At 46.2% G+C, this 13,334-nt stretch overlaps 1 pseudogene; it reads left to right on the forward strand.

Annotated features, from left to right (window-relative positions):
* Positions 1-4,976: 4,976 nt before the first annotated feature.
* On the forward strand, positions 4,977-5,656 carry LOC102468625 (cytochrome b-c1 complex subunit Rieske, mitochondrial-like; annotated as a pseudogene).
* The last annotated feature ends 7,678 nt before the right edge of the window (positions 5,657-13,334 follow it).

Genomic DNA, 13,334 nt, shown 5'->3' on the forward strand with positions numbered 1-13,334 from the left:
CGTTAACAGGGAGGATGATTGACCCTTTCTGGCTTCTTTTCTATTCAAATAAGCTAATGAAACAAAAATGAGATAGTTTTCTTTTCCTTAAGTGGGTTTAGATCTTGGGGCGAACCCAGTATCATTTACATAAGCAGTGACCCTCTCTTTATGTCGGTGAACTCCTGTAATAAATTAATTAGAGCTATTCGGCTTCAACCTGCCTCCCCGAGGCCGGCCTTTCTTTGGGTGCCTGCTTCTGTCTGACCCAGGCTCAGGGCGAGGAGGGTTGTTAAGTCCGGTACACAGGAGTAGCAGGGCGAGCCCAGTGTCAGCTCCCGCTCCGGCTTCGACGGTGTTTGAGCACGTTCCTCACGACTCCCAGGCTGAGCTAGTTAAGTATCTGCCTGATTGACCGAGAAGAATGCCATTTGCCTCTCAGCTCCCTGCTTCTCAGGCACGCTGGGGGAAACCCTTTCTTCTGAGCCCGAGTTGCTCCGGAGGTCACAGTCCCATAGTCACCATGGCAACTCCCTTCAGGGTATGACCAAGGGGGCTGAGGACAAGCATCAGAAACTTACTGAGGGGCCCCAAGAGAAAGCGCCTTTCACTGAGAGCAATGTCAAAGTCTCAATTATTCGGTTGGTGTGTGGGGGCACTGTTTTGTACAGGATGTGTTATTTCTGAAAAGTTGCTGTGTGTCCTTTTATTTTTCATAAAACTTAATAAGACACGCAAGTGGAATTTCCTATATTTTTAAAAATAATTATGTTATTTTACTTTATTTACTTATTTTAATTTGGTCAGAGAAGGATAGAGTGTGTGTGAGAGAGAGAGACAGAGGGAAAGTGAGAAAGCAAGCTGCCAGGTCTGGGCCTCAAATAGCAGTCGACCATGTGGGAGTCCAGTGCCCTTAACCACCACGCCACCTGCCAGCCCCAGAATTCCCTATGTTAAGTACTTTGTTGTGGATTCTTTTACTAAGTGCATAAAACCCCTTTTAGTGCAAGCATAGATGTTTCGACATCAAGTAATTTTAAAGTTCAGCATGTCCATATTTTTAGGTTTGGAAATAGGGGATAAAGTGAGTGAGACAGGAGGAACTTTGATGTTTTGGGTGCTATCTGATGCCACCTTAAGGTTAGGTCCAGCCTCCCTGGCGCAGTCACTAGTGTCCCGTACTCAGTGCTGGAAACCACACAGCTGACCAGGGCTTTGGTCCCTAGCCCAGTTAACCTGAACATGCTGAGCTGTGCATGGGCCTGAGACCCTGACAAGCTGGAGGGTGGGTGGGAAGGGGATCGCAGCACAAGGAGATCCTCCCTCCAAAGACACTCCCCACCACCCCTCTCTTGTGCACTTGCATGCACTCTCTGTCATGAATAAATGAACAAACTTCAAAAGAAGAGCCTGGGCCAGACATCCCAGATCAAATGGTTTATAAAGGAACAGATCTCAGGAGAAATCTGTAAAATGGGAGAAGCAGGGTAGGGAAGGGCAAGAAGACAAAAGTCAGAGTTCAGGTCCCAGACTCAGCCTGCTCCCATAGAGAGAGTGAGCTCCGAGTATAAATTATACCTTGAAGTGTACCAGCTCGAATCCAAGAAGACAGGCTTTATACTCTCAACTTAGTCAGCTGTTGGCTTCAGATTGCCCAGGGTAAATGTAAAATTCGCAGAGTGAAGCAGCTTTGGTGCTGAAGGTCAGTCTCTGGGAGTCAGTGTAAACTGTTAACAGCAAAGTGTACACAGGTGGGGAGTAGGCAAGGGAGCTGCTGGGGGTTTCTGGGAGACCTAGAAGGGGTTCAGCTGTATCTACCATAGGCACCCAGTAGGGTGTGCAGACTCTGAGGCTCAACCTTAACAGAGTGTCAGTGAAATGAGTTCACTGGGCAATAAAGCAATCATACTACGAAAAGACTGAGATACAATGAACCACAGTGGGATTAAAATAGATATCAATAATAAGATAGCTGATAATAATTTTCTCGATATTTGGTAATTAAACAGCAATGAAATGATCCTTGGGTCAAAGAAGTAGGTGATAATGAAAGGAACGTATCAGAATATCTGGGATACAGCTAAAACAAAGCTTAGGAAGAACTTCAGAGTTTTCATTTTAAATATTTATTTATTATTATTTTAAAAATTTGATTAGAGAGAGAGGGAAAGTGAGAGAGCAAGCTGCCCGGCCCAGGACTTGAACTGTGGTCAGCCACATGGGAATCTGGCACCTCAACGACCTGCCAGCCCTGAGAACTTTAGAGTTTTTTTTTAAAGAATTATTTATTTTATTTTATTTGTTATTATTATTTTTAATTGGAAGAGAGAGAGAAAGGAAAAGTGAGAAAACAAGCTGCTAGGTCTGGGACTTGAACTGTGGTCAGCCATGTGGGAGTCCAGAACCTTAACCACTGTATCACCTGCTGGCCCCAAACTTTAGAGTTTTAAATGCTGATATTAGGAGTAAAGGTTTAAAATTAACAACTTAAGCTCCCATTTTAAGAAGCTAGAAAAAGAAAAGCAAATTAAACTCAAAGTAGAAGAGAGAAGTTATAAAGATGAGTATAACAACATTCAATAGAAAACACATTAAAGAAAATGGAAGTTATTTTAACAAATAAAGTCATAAACCTTGAGTCAAAGTAATCAAGAAAAAATAGAGAAGACAGGGGCCAGCAGGTAGGATGGTGGTCAAGGCACTAGATCCCACATGCTGGACTGTGTGGTTCAAGTCCTGGACCCAGTGGGTTGAAAGCGAGCGCTTGACATGTATAAGTGCGTGCCCCAATCCTGAGATGAGAATGTAGGAGGAGGGATTGCAGTGTGGCCTTCCCCTCTGGGGTAGGATTTCTCACTTTCTCTCTCTCTCTCTTCCCCTCTGGGGTAGGATTTCTCTCTCTCTCTCTCTCTCTCTCTCCCTCCCTGGTGAGTGCATAGCAAAACCCAAACCAAACCAAAACAAAAAGAAGACACAAATTACCAATACCAAGAATGAAAGTAGGAACCTTACTATGTAACCTACATCCATTAAAAAGATAATAAAGAGGGACCAGCAGTTAGCCTAATAGCTATGTCGCTGAACTCCCGTGGTTCGAGTCCCAGACCCAGTGGCTTAAACTCACACTGGGCGCGTGTGCGTGTGTGCCCAAGATCCCGAGAGAATAAAGGAGAAGGGATTGCAGTGTGGCCATCCCCCTGGGGGGTGATTTCTCGCTTTCTGTCTCTCTGTCTCTCTCTGTCTTTCTGGTGAGCGCACACGCCCTATAGCAAAAACCTCTCCAATAAAAAAGATAATAATAAAATAATATAAACAACTTTGTGCTAATTAATTTAAGAATTTAAGAGAGATGTACAAGTTTTTCTCAACTCACAATTTACCAAAAGTGACGCATGAAGAAATGAAAAAAATTCTAAGAACCCTATTTGCATTAAAGAAGTAAATGGATAATTTAAACAGATATTCCTATAAAATAAACTCAAGGCCCACATGGCTTCATTGGTGAATTATATCAAATAGTAAAGAAGAAATAATACCAATATTTTACAATTTTTTCTTCTTTCTTTCTTCCTTTTTTTTTGAGAAGCTTTTGCTATAGAGTGCTTGCACTTGCCAGAAAGACAGAGATAGAGAGAGAGAAAGTGAGAAATCACCCCCCCGGGGGGATGACCACGCCGCAATCCCTTCTCCTCCCTTCTCCTCTCAGGACCTTGGGCACGCACACACACGTGCCCAGCGTGAGTTTAAACCACCGAGTCCAGGACACAAACCGCGGTCGACTATGTGGGAGTCCAGCCACACAACCATTACGCCAACTGCTGGTCCCATGCAATTTTTTTCAAAACTTAGGGAAGACTTCACAATTCATTTATGAAGATAGCATTACCCAATAAAAAAAAAGCAAAGGCATTGTAAGAAAAACCCCACAAAACTATGGAACAACATCATCTTAACCACCACACTACCAGCTGCTCCCCCCACCAATTGATTTTTAACAAAGTAGCTAAAGCTCGTGAAGATTAAGAACTTTTATTGATCAAAACACATGATTAATAGAGTGTAAGTCAGAGTGCTATCAGGAAACAGAAATCATACTAATAATATGAACAGCAACATTTAATCTGAAGAAATATTAAGAAAAGGAAAAGGTAATAACTATTTTAAAAGATAAAAGAGAATGCTAAGACGACCGCTCCGTCACCACCTGCCCTAAGTTTGTCTTTTGTGCTTTCAGAATTCAGCTTTTTGTCTTAATACATAATTATCAATTCCAAAGCTAAAGATCCTATTTGGATCCTGTTTCAAATGTATAGATTTAAAAAAATTTTGAGACAATTATGAAAAGTTAAACAATGCAGAGGGCCAGCAGGTGGCATGGTGGTTGAGGTGCTGGACTCCCACATGGTCGACTGCAGTTCGAGTCCCAGATCAATGGCTTAAAATTCATACCAGGTGCCTGTGTGTGCATACTTGAATCACAGGAGGAGAATGGAGGAGAAGGGATTGCAGTGTGGCCATTTCGCCGGAAGGAGATTTCTCACTTTTCCTCTTGCTACCTCTCTTCCTCTCTCTGGTGAGTGCATGTATCCTATGGCAAAAACCTTAAAAAAAAAACCAAAAAAAAAACCCAAACAATGCCTGGATATTTGGTGATATTAAGGACATAACTGTTGGAGGCCAGCATGTGGCATCGTGGTTAAAGTGACTAGATTCCACATGACCAACTGCACGGTTTGAGTTCTGGACCCAGAGCCTTGAAAATCATGCTGGGTGCATGTGTACATGTGCATCCCCGCAATCCTGAAAGGAGGGAGAAACAGAGGAGAAGGGATTAAGGACGTGTGACCCTCCCCCAAGGACGGGTGCTTTCTTCCTCTTGTTTTCGCTGTCTTTTTCTGGTGAGAGCACATGCCCTCTGCCAAGTTAAAATAAAACTCTGAAGTATTTTTTGGGCTAATCATGTTATGTTGATAATTTTTAAAAACATATTTTAAAATTTGCGCCACCCGCTTGGCCTGTTTGCGCCCGTCCAGTCGCCTGGGTCCCGTGGGGCGGCAGGTGCGCAGTGGCCCGTGGTGCAGACGGCGGAAGAAGCCTGTTCTGGATGTGAAGCGGCCCTTTCTGTGCCGGGAGTCTCTGAGTGGGCAGGCCGTGGGTCATCGTTTGGTCGCATGGCCCTGCTTCTGTTCGTTATTACCATACAGACATCGAAGTGCCTGACTTCTCTGACAATGGCCTCACTGAAGTTTTAGACGGTACAAGGTCTTCAGAAGAGGTCTTTCCTACTTGGTAACTGCAGCAACTGCAGTGGGTGTGGCCTATGCTGCCAAGAACGTTGCCTCTCAGTTTGTTTCCCGCATGAGTGCTTCTGCTGATGTGTTGGCGATGTCCAAGATGGAAATCAAGTCGTCTGATATTCCAGAAGGCAAGAACACGGCATTCGAACAGAGAAGCAAACCTCTGCGCGCCATAGAACCAAGAAGGAAATTGAGCAGGAGACTGCCGTGGAAGTGTCCCAGTGGAGGGACCCACAGCGTGATGTAGACCCTAAAGGAAACCTGACCGGGTGATCCTGATAGGCGTCTGCACTCGTTTTGGTTGTGCACCCATTGCAAATGCAGGAGATTTTGGTGGCCATTACTGCCCTTGCCATGGGTCACACCATGAGGATCAGTGACGATGCAGTGATTGATGACTTGGACCTAAGGCACAGGCTTCTTTCAGTCTCGGTATCATTTCAGTAGAGTCATTTGAGAGCAAGCCTTACGTGCTTCAAATTGGTTGATTTGAAATATTTAAGAATTGCCAATAATGTATTTGCAAACATTAATGTGAACTAAATTGAGTTTAATGTTGTATACTTCCAAGGCACCGTTAAACATTGTTAAGTTTAATCATACGCTTAAAAGATTCAATGTCTGATATCTATTCTAATTAAAAATTACAGACTAGTATATAAAAAAAAAGCATTTAAACATTTATATGAGGTGGACGCTTTATGGATGTAATGATGTAACGTTTGGAATTTGTTTCCAGATAATCGCATAAAAGAGGTTTGCTATGAGTTGATAATTACTGAATCTGAGAGAAAGGTGGGTTTTTTATCATACTCAGAACTGTTTCCTTATATAAGTTTTAATTTTTATTTATTTAATTTATTTTTATTTTTTAGAGAGATTTTTTGCTATAGTATGTGTGCTTGCAGGAGAGACAAACAGAAAGTGAGAAATCACCCCCAGTGGGGATGGGCACATCACAAGCCCTCCCTCCCCCTCCATTCTCCTCTTGGGATTTTGGACATGCACACGTGCATACGCGCCTGGCATGAGTTTTAAGCCACTGGGTCTGGGACTCGAACCGCGATTGACTATGATGTAACCGTTATGCCATCTGCTGGTCCCCCCAAATTTATTTTTTTTAATAGCTGCTTTTTGATGGGGCAAACAAAAGGCAAATGTGCAGAGGTGGGGTGCATGTGCAAGACAGGGAAGGGTATGAATGGGGAGAAAGTCAAAGGATTCAGATATCCAGACTCTCAGAGAAGTTGTCTAAGAAAATGAGGGGGCTTCTGAGGGTGTCCCTTTTGTTTGTTCGTTTCCTTATACTTTGCTAAGTAGTCCTTTTTGGTTTAGTAAACAGAACCGCCATAATTAAGAGGTGAGTTTTACAAGTTCTCTCAAGCAGGTTGCAAAAAAGAACCCCTGAAGCAACAATCCTTCCAGCGAGGAGCTCACCACCCTAGGGCTCTTGGGAGATTTTGCTTTTACACTAAGTGCTGGCCTTTTGAGAAAGGAAGTTGGAGCAAAGGCTCAGGTGGTATGCTGGGGCTTCCCACTTAGCTACTCCCTGGCAGGAGCTCAGTGTCTCTAAGATTCAGAGTGATGCTCACAGGTCATTTCTGACTGGTGTTTCTTCCCTTTGCAGAGGCTGCTCTTCCAGAACTTCTGAGCACTGTCATGGAAGGCCCAGCCCTGCCTCTTGTCACTGTCCTCAACTTTTGCCGGAAAGGAATGGTTTCTCATACTCAAACTCCTCCTCCTCCGTTTCTGTGATTCCCTCCTATCTGTATTCTGCAGGTTGCTGGCCAGGAACTCAGATGCCAGGTACTTCTCTTTTTTTTTTTTTTTGAGAGGGTTTATTTATTTATTTTTTTTGCTATAGGGCGCGTGCGCCCGCCAGACAGACAGAGAGAGAGACAGAGAGACAAAAAGTGAGAAATCACCCCCTTCTCCTCCATTCTCCTCTCAGGATCTTGGGCACGCGCACACAGGCGCCTGGCATGAGTTTTAAGCCACCAGGTCTGGGACGCGAACCGCGGTCGACCACATGGGAGTCCAGCGACTTAGCCATTATGCCAACTGCTGGTCCCGAGCCAGGTACTTCTGTGAGGTCTGCCTAGGACATCGAAGAACATGCAGTCTTTTAAGTGAATCAGGTCACCCAGTAAAAGATTTTATCCCAATTTCCTCTGGCTTTTCCTGTGTAAACAACAGTCTATATTTAGCCGCTATCCCATAATTGCTTCTGCCCCACCCAGTATCCTCCCTGTTTGGAGATGAAAGCTAAGGAAGCCTGGGCGTGTTGAGGGAGCAAAGACGTGTTAATATGGTTGGAGTGGCAGAATTTGAGCACCAACAGACTTCAATGAATGAAAAAATATTTTGAAAAAAAAAAAAAGACTTCCATGTAAAACTTTTCATTTAGTTGTTAAAGTAAAAATCTCTAGATGGATTTTGGAATTCGAAGACCCATAATTATTTTCTGCTTTAGAAGTGAAACACACCATTAAAGAACTTCTGAAAAATACAAAAGGGGAAAAAGAAAGACTGGAAAAGGAGGGGGGAACCCTAGCAATTGCCTTGTCACAGAAACACAAGCAACAATACATTTTCATCTCTGTTATTTTGCTATTTTTTTTTAAATGCAGTCTCCATCATCCTGTACGGATGGCTGCAGGTCATGCGTGCACAGATTTTAACGACTGTTGTTTCAATACCAGGTTAGCGCGTTCTCTTCCTAAGGGGCGTGTTGCCAGATGGTTCCTCAAGAAGAGTCTCCTGATTTTTCTCACCTTCCTCTATAAGTGGGCAGATGGGATGTTGCCATTTTGGGTATTATAAATAACACCAGAGCAAACATCTTTTTCTGTATTTGGAGTCATTTCCTTAGGATCCAACTCCAGAAGTGAGATTTCTGAGTCAAAGAGGATAGATATTTTTATGGCTCTTGACTCATTCGGACAATTTACTTTTCATGGATTTTTGCATGAACTTAAACTCCCACAAAGGTTCTGACCTGAATCTTTAATTCGGAGTGGCATTGCCCCCATGCATCACGCCTTCTGTAGAAAGTATTTTCCTGTACACCGCTGTCCGTGGGGAGACTTTATTCCTCACTAGAAACTTGGGTGGAAATGACTATTATTGCCCCCATGCACGGATGAGAAAGCTGAGTCACAGGGAGGGTATGTGATGAGGCTGGCAGGTTGGAGCTGGGATGTATTGGGAGCGGATAAATAGACCGAAGCTTGGAGGTATGGAAGAGATGGGGGAAGGAATAGCAAATGATGTCTCTGGGCATCCGGTATCCAGTCATCTGGCCCCAAGTCTTGGAGTGTCCTTGGTCTTGCACCTGTAATTTTTCTCCATCCAGTCCATCCCATAGCCCCATCCCCACCATCACCTCTGCTCTACCAGCGTCGTACCTGGTCTAGTGCAGTTTTCACCTGACGAGTTGCCTTCGACTCCCTACCCTGCTCCCTGCCCACACCAGGGATCTTCTAGGCTTCCCGGGCACGTTGTAGATACCTGTACTTAGTATTTAACACCCCAGCAGTAACTGTGACGGTGTATCTGTCTATCCAGTCACACGCTTGTTGAATGAAAGAAACAAATCACAGTCAAGGAGAGCAATGTGAAGCCAGAGAGTGTAAACCTGGAGCTCGTGTAGGAAAGGACTTTGCATTCCCAGCGTCACAGTACAAATCAAAAACAAATTAGGTTTTAGACTAAAGAAGGTGAACTCCCATGAGAGGCTAGAGATAGACCCACACGAGTCGGGGTTACTGGAAGATGAAGCTTTGCGCCTATGCCGCTGTATTGAACAATGCAAGACCTATTCTGACACGTGAAAAGTACCAAGAATATCAGGGGTAGGGTCATGGTGGCAGCTCAAGGTACTCCCTGGTCAGTAGACGTGGGGCCAGCGGTGTTGGCGGAGTTGCAACGCGAGGCTCTGCAATGCTGAACCACATGGGAAGGTCCTGTGTTTGCATCCCGCCGTCTCCCAGAACACGCCGGGTGGGTGTGCATGTGCCCGTGGTTCGGGCTGGCTGAGGCTGGTGTGGATTGTGATGTGAGGACCCTATGGGATCTTTCTTATCCTCTTTCAGAAGAAATAGATAAACTTAAAAAAAAAAAAAAGAAATGGGGAATCAGTTGAAACACCTTCTATTTGAAAATGTCTCGTTTTCCCAAGGGCGTCCCCATGTAGCACAGGAAAGTGCTGTTGTACAGGGCTGGGAGGGGGCGAGACTCTAGGGAAGGAAGGATTTATTCAGGAAGGAGATTCTGAGTCACTCTCCTGTCCATTCCGGATTCTCAGACTTTCTCGCAGTGCACATAGTTCTCCAGTTGATCTTTAGGCGAGAGAAGAAAGGAGACTTCGATTGAGACTCATCGTCCCTCCTTCTCCGGATTCTGCAGGTCGGGTGCATCTCTCGTTTTATTTCACAGTGTTATTAGGAACAGCCAGTGCCTTCTCAGACCCAGCTGGCATCTCCTGAATGTTCATTTCCCCCAATGTGTCACTGGAGCCGTAACGTGATAGAGACTGATGACATGAGGTAGCAGAGGGAAAATCTGGGGTGGGTTACTTGACAAGCGTTTCTCGGCTCTTATGATGGGGGGAAAAAGAAGGGACCAGCAGATAGCATAATGGTTACATCGCTGGATTCCCACATAGTTGACTGTGGTTCGAGTCCTGAACCCGGCGGCTTAAAACTCACGCTGGGCGTGTGTGTTTGTGCCCAAGAACCTGAAAGGAGAAAGAAGGAGTAGGGATTGTGGTGTGGCCATTCCCCCTGGGGTGTGATTTCTCCCTTTCTTGTCTCTGTTTCTTCCTGTCTCTATGGTAGCAAAAATCTTTCTTAAAGAAAAGAAATCGAACTGGCCAGAAGTTACCTAACTTCTGCAGAAGTGGGAGGGATCACATTACCTCAGAAACTTCGAGCCTTACATAGTCAACCGCAGGAGCCTGAGAAGGCTGAGGCCTTAATGCTCTGGATCTAGATATAGGCCTGCCTAATAGGCTGTTCATGGCAGACAAAGCACATGGTCACGAATTCATCTCAGAAGTCAGTGAGGAGACTGGCGCTAGCTCTTCTGCCTCCTGCTCACAGGAGGGGACTGATTCATTCCACATTCAGTCCACATTCACAATGTGGACTGATTCATTCCACAATCAACACCTATGTATTGAGCAGCTACTATGAGCCAGACGCCATACCAGGAACTGGGGATATAATAACGAACCAAACAAAGTCTCTGCTCTCATGCAGCTAGGCCTTTAGTTGGAGGAGACAAAAAGTAACCACTCAATGTGTAATGTGACAGGTGATGCTCAATGCTGTGGAGAAAAGTGCATCAGAGGAAGATGGAAAGGGGGTTTCTAGCTTATGCAGAGTGGGCAGGGAAGGCCTCTCTGCTAAGATGGGCAGATACTGAATGAAGGGGGAGAAGGAGCCCCGTGGTTGCCTGGGGTCAGAGCTTTCCAGGAAGAGAGAACCATAAGACAAAGCCTCTGAGGCAGAATCATCCCTAGCACATTCCAGCAGCAGCAAGGAGGCCAGCCTGGCCTCAGTAAAGTGAGCACAAGTGTAGGAAATGCAGGTGCAGAAGGTGCCGGGGCAGGGCAAGGGCAGCCCAGCGGACCATGAAGGACCTTCCACTCCATTCCTGGCGAGAAGGAAAGCCTTTGGAGAGCTCAGCAAAAGGAGCGACACGATTTGGCTTTCATTATAAAGGCCTCTCTGAGGCTAATTGGAAGTATGAGCAGAGGAGCACGGCTAGAAGCCGAGAGAGCCTCCAGGAGTCGACGGTGGCTTGGATTGGGGGTAGTGGTGGGGACGTCAAGGAATGGTCAGATCCTAGACACACCTCGAAGGTGAAACTGATGGGATTTGCTGATGGATGAATGGAGAATATGGCAGGAAGAGACGCAGGAAGGATGACCCCGGTTTCCGATGGGAGTAATTAGAAGTGTGCAGTTGCTGTTATTAAGAGGGAAAAGACAAGGTAGAAGAGGGGGGAAACAGCTCTGTTTGGACACGGTCAGTTGGTTGACTATGGGGCACCCAAGTGCACAATGGATGGGCAAGCCTGAAGTTAGGGAGAAGAGGAACTGGAGATGGTGGTATGGGCAGCATCGGGGTGTGGGTATGGTAGTTAACACATGTGGCTAGAAGGAGTGTAAATAGAGGGGCCAGCAGATGGCATAGTGATTACGTCACTGGACTCCCACATGGTCGACTTCAGTTTAAGTCCTGGATTTGGTGGCTTGAAAAAAATCACAGCAGGTTGGGCTGGCAGGTGGCTGGTGGTTGGGGGTGCTGGACTTTCACATAGCCAACCGTGGTGCAAGTCCTGGACCTGGTGGCTTGCTTTCTCACTTTCCTCTCTCTCGTTCTCTCACTCTGTCCTTCTCTGGTCAAATAAAATAAATAAAGCTAAATAAAATAATTTAAAAAAATCAGGCCAGGTGCGTGTGTGTACGTGTTCAAGATCCCAGGAGGAGAATGGAGGAGAAGGGATTGCCATGTGGCCATCCTCAGGGCTGATTTCTCACTTTCCCTCTCATTGTGTCTGTCTCTCGAGAGTGCACATGTCCTATGGCAAAAAGCCTCTTAAAAAAAAAAAAGAGTGTAAATAGGGAAGAGGCCTGGACACTGGGCCCAGGGCCTCCTGACTGAGAAAGTGAGCAGCCACCCGATGAGAAGGACTGGCCAGAGAGGGAGGAGAACCGGGGACGAGCAGCAGCAAGAAAGCGTCCCAAAGCAGATGGGAGGAACATCAGTGCTGCTGGTGGGTGGGATGAGGTGGCCTGAGGGGGACCGTTGGCTGAGCTGGGTAGAAGTCATGGTGACTTTGGCAAGGGCAGGTGAAGTGGAGGGGCACGAACACCTGACTGAGTGGGTTCAAAGTGAGGCAATGGAGTCACTGAGCATGTTCAAGAAGTATGGCCCCACAAGGAAGAAAAGAAACGCGGGGTGGGGGACCAGCTGGCGGAGGGCCAGCTGTTGTGCATGTTTGTATCGGAGATGTCTCGTATGTGTGTGGATAACAGATATTACCCAGCCAGGAGGGAAACATTGACAACTGCAGGACAGAATCTCTGTAAACGTAACGTTCCTCCCTTTTCGTTATTGTACAGCTTGGAGCGCTGATCAATGTGTTTCGTAATTGTTTGTGGTTGATGTTTCTGTGAATGTCTCTGGTGTTTATTTCCCCTTTAGGCAAAGTCGTTTCCCTCAAATATGCCCATGGAAATAGATTGGATCCATTTAATGATGAAAATGCTTTGAAAAAAATCAAATGCCCTAATTTGTCCAGGGGACCTTGTCAGTTATTCTCTTCTCACTTAGTCATAGAGTGTCAGCTGGATCAATAGTAACAAGCGACTATTATTGAAAGCTTAGTATGTGTTTCCCATGAATTCTCTCTGTGAAGTGTCGCGATGGTGCAGGTACTGTGGATAATCTTAGTTTAACAATGAAGAAATGGGAGCTTCAGAGGTTAGATGTGGCCAGGGTGTAGGCAGGCAGTGTGGAGCAGGTTCCGAAGCTGACTCCGTTCAAATGCTCTAAAGAACTGCTTCCAGAGAAGGGCTTGGGCAGACCCTTGGCCACTACCGGCAGACGTGGATTTACAGAGAGCGTTTTCTTTCCTCCAGGTCCCCAAACGCAGCCCTTCCTGGCGTCCGGGCTGTGCGATGCCAGCCGGGCCGGGCCAGCAGGGGGCGCTCTCCCGCCACGAGATTCAGCAGAGCCGGGCTCCAGACTTCGCAGCCGCCTTCCTCTCCGGAACCCCTAACCCTGCCCCATCGGAGCTTATTGCCGCTGCTCCTGCTGTTGACAAAGAAATTTCACAGGGCCAGGAAGAACCTCTCTGGAGATTTGAGAAATCTCCCTGTTCTGGTGAAAAGTCCTGGGACGGGCAGGACGGAGGTGGGAGGTGCTGGTCCTTAGCTTGAGGACGTTGGTGTTAAGGGGGAGGGAGGAGGGCCTAGACGAGCGGCCCAGTAATCAGAAGCCTGTGCCACCACGGTGTAGCCCAGGTCCGGAGTGGTGTGCATCTGAC

Source organism: Tupaia chinensis, unplaced genomic scaffold, assembly GCF_000334495.1.
Source record: "Tupaia chinensis unplaced genomic scaffold, TupChi_1.0 Scaffold000416_1, whole genome shotgun sequence".
NCBI classification, from domain to species: domain Eukaryota; kingdom Metazoa; phylum Chordata; class Mammalia; order Scandentia; family Tupaiidae; genus Tupaia; species Tupaia belangeri.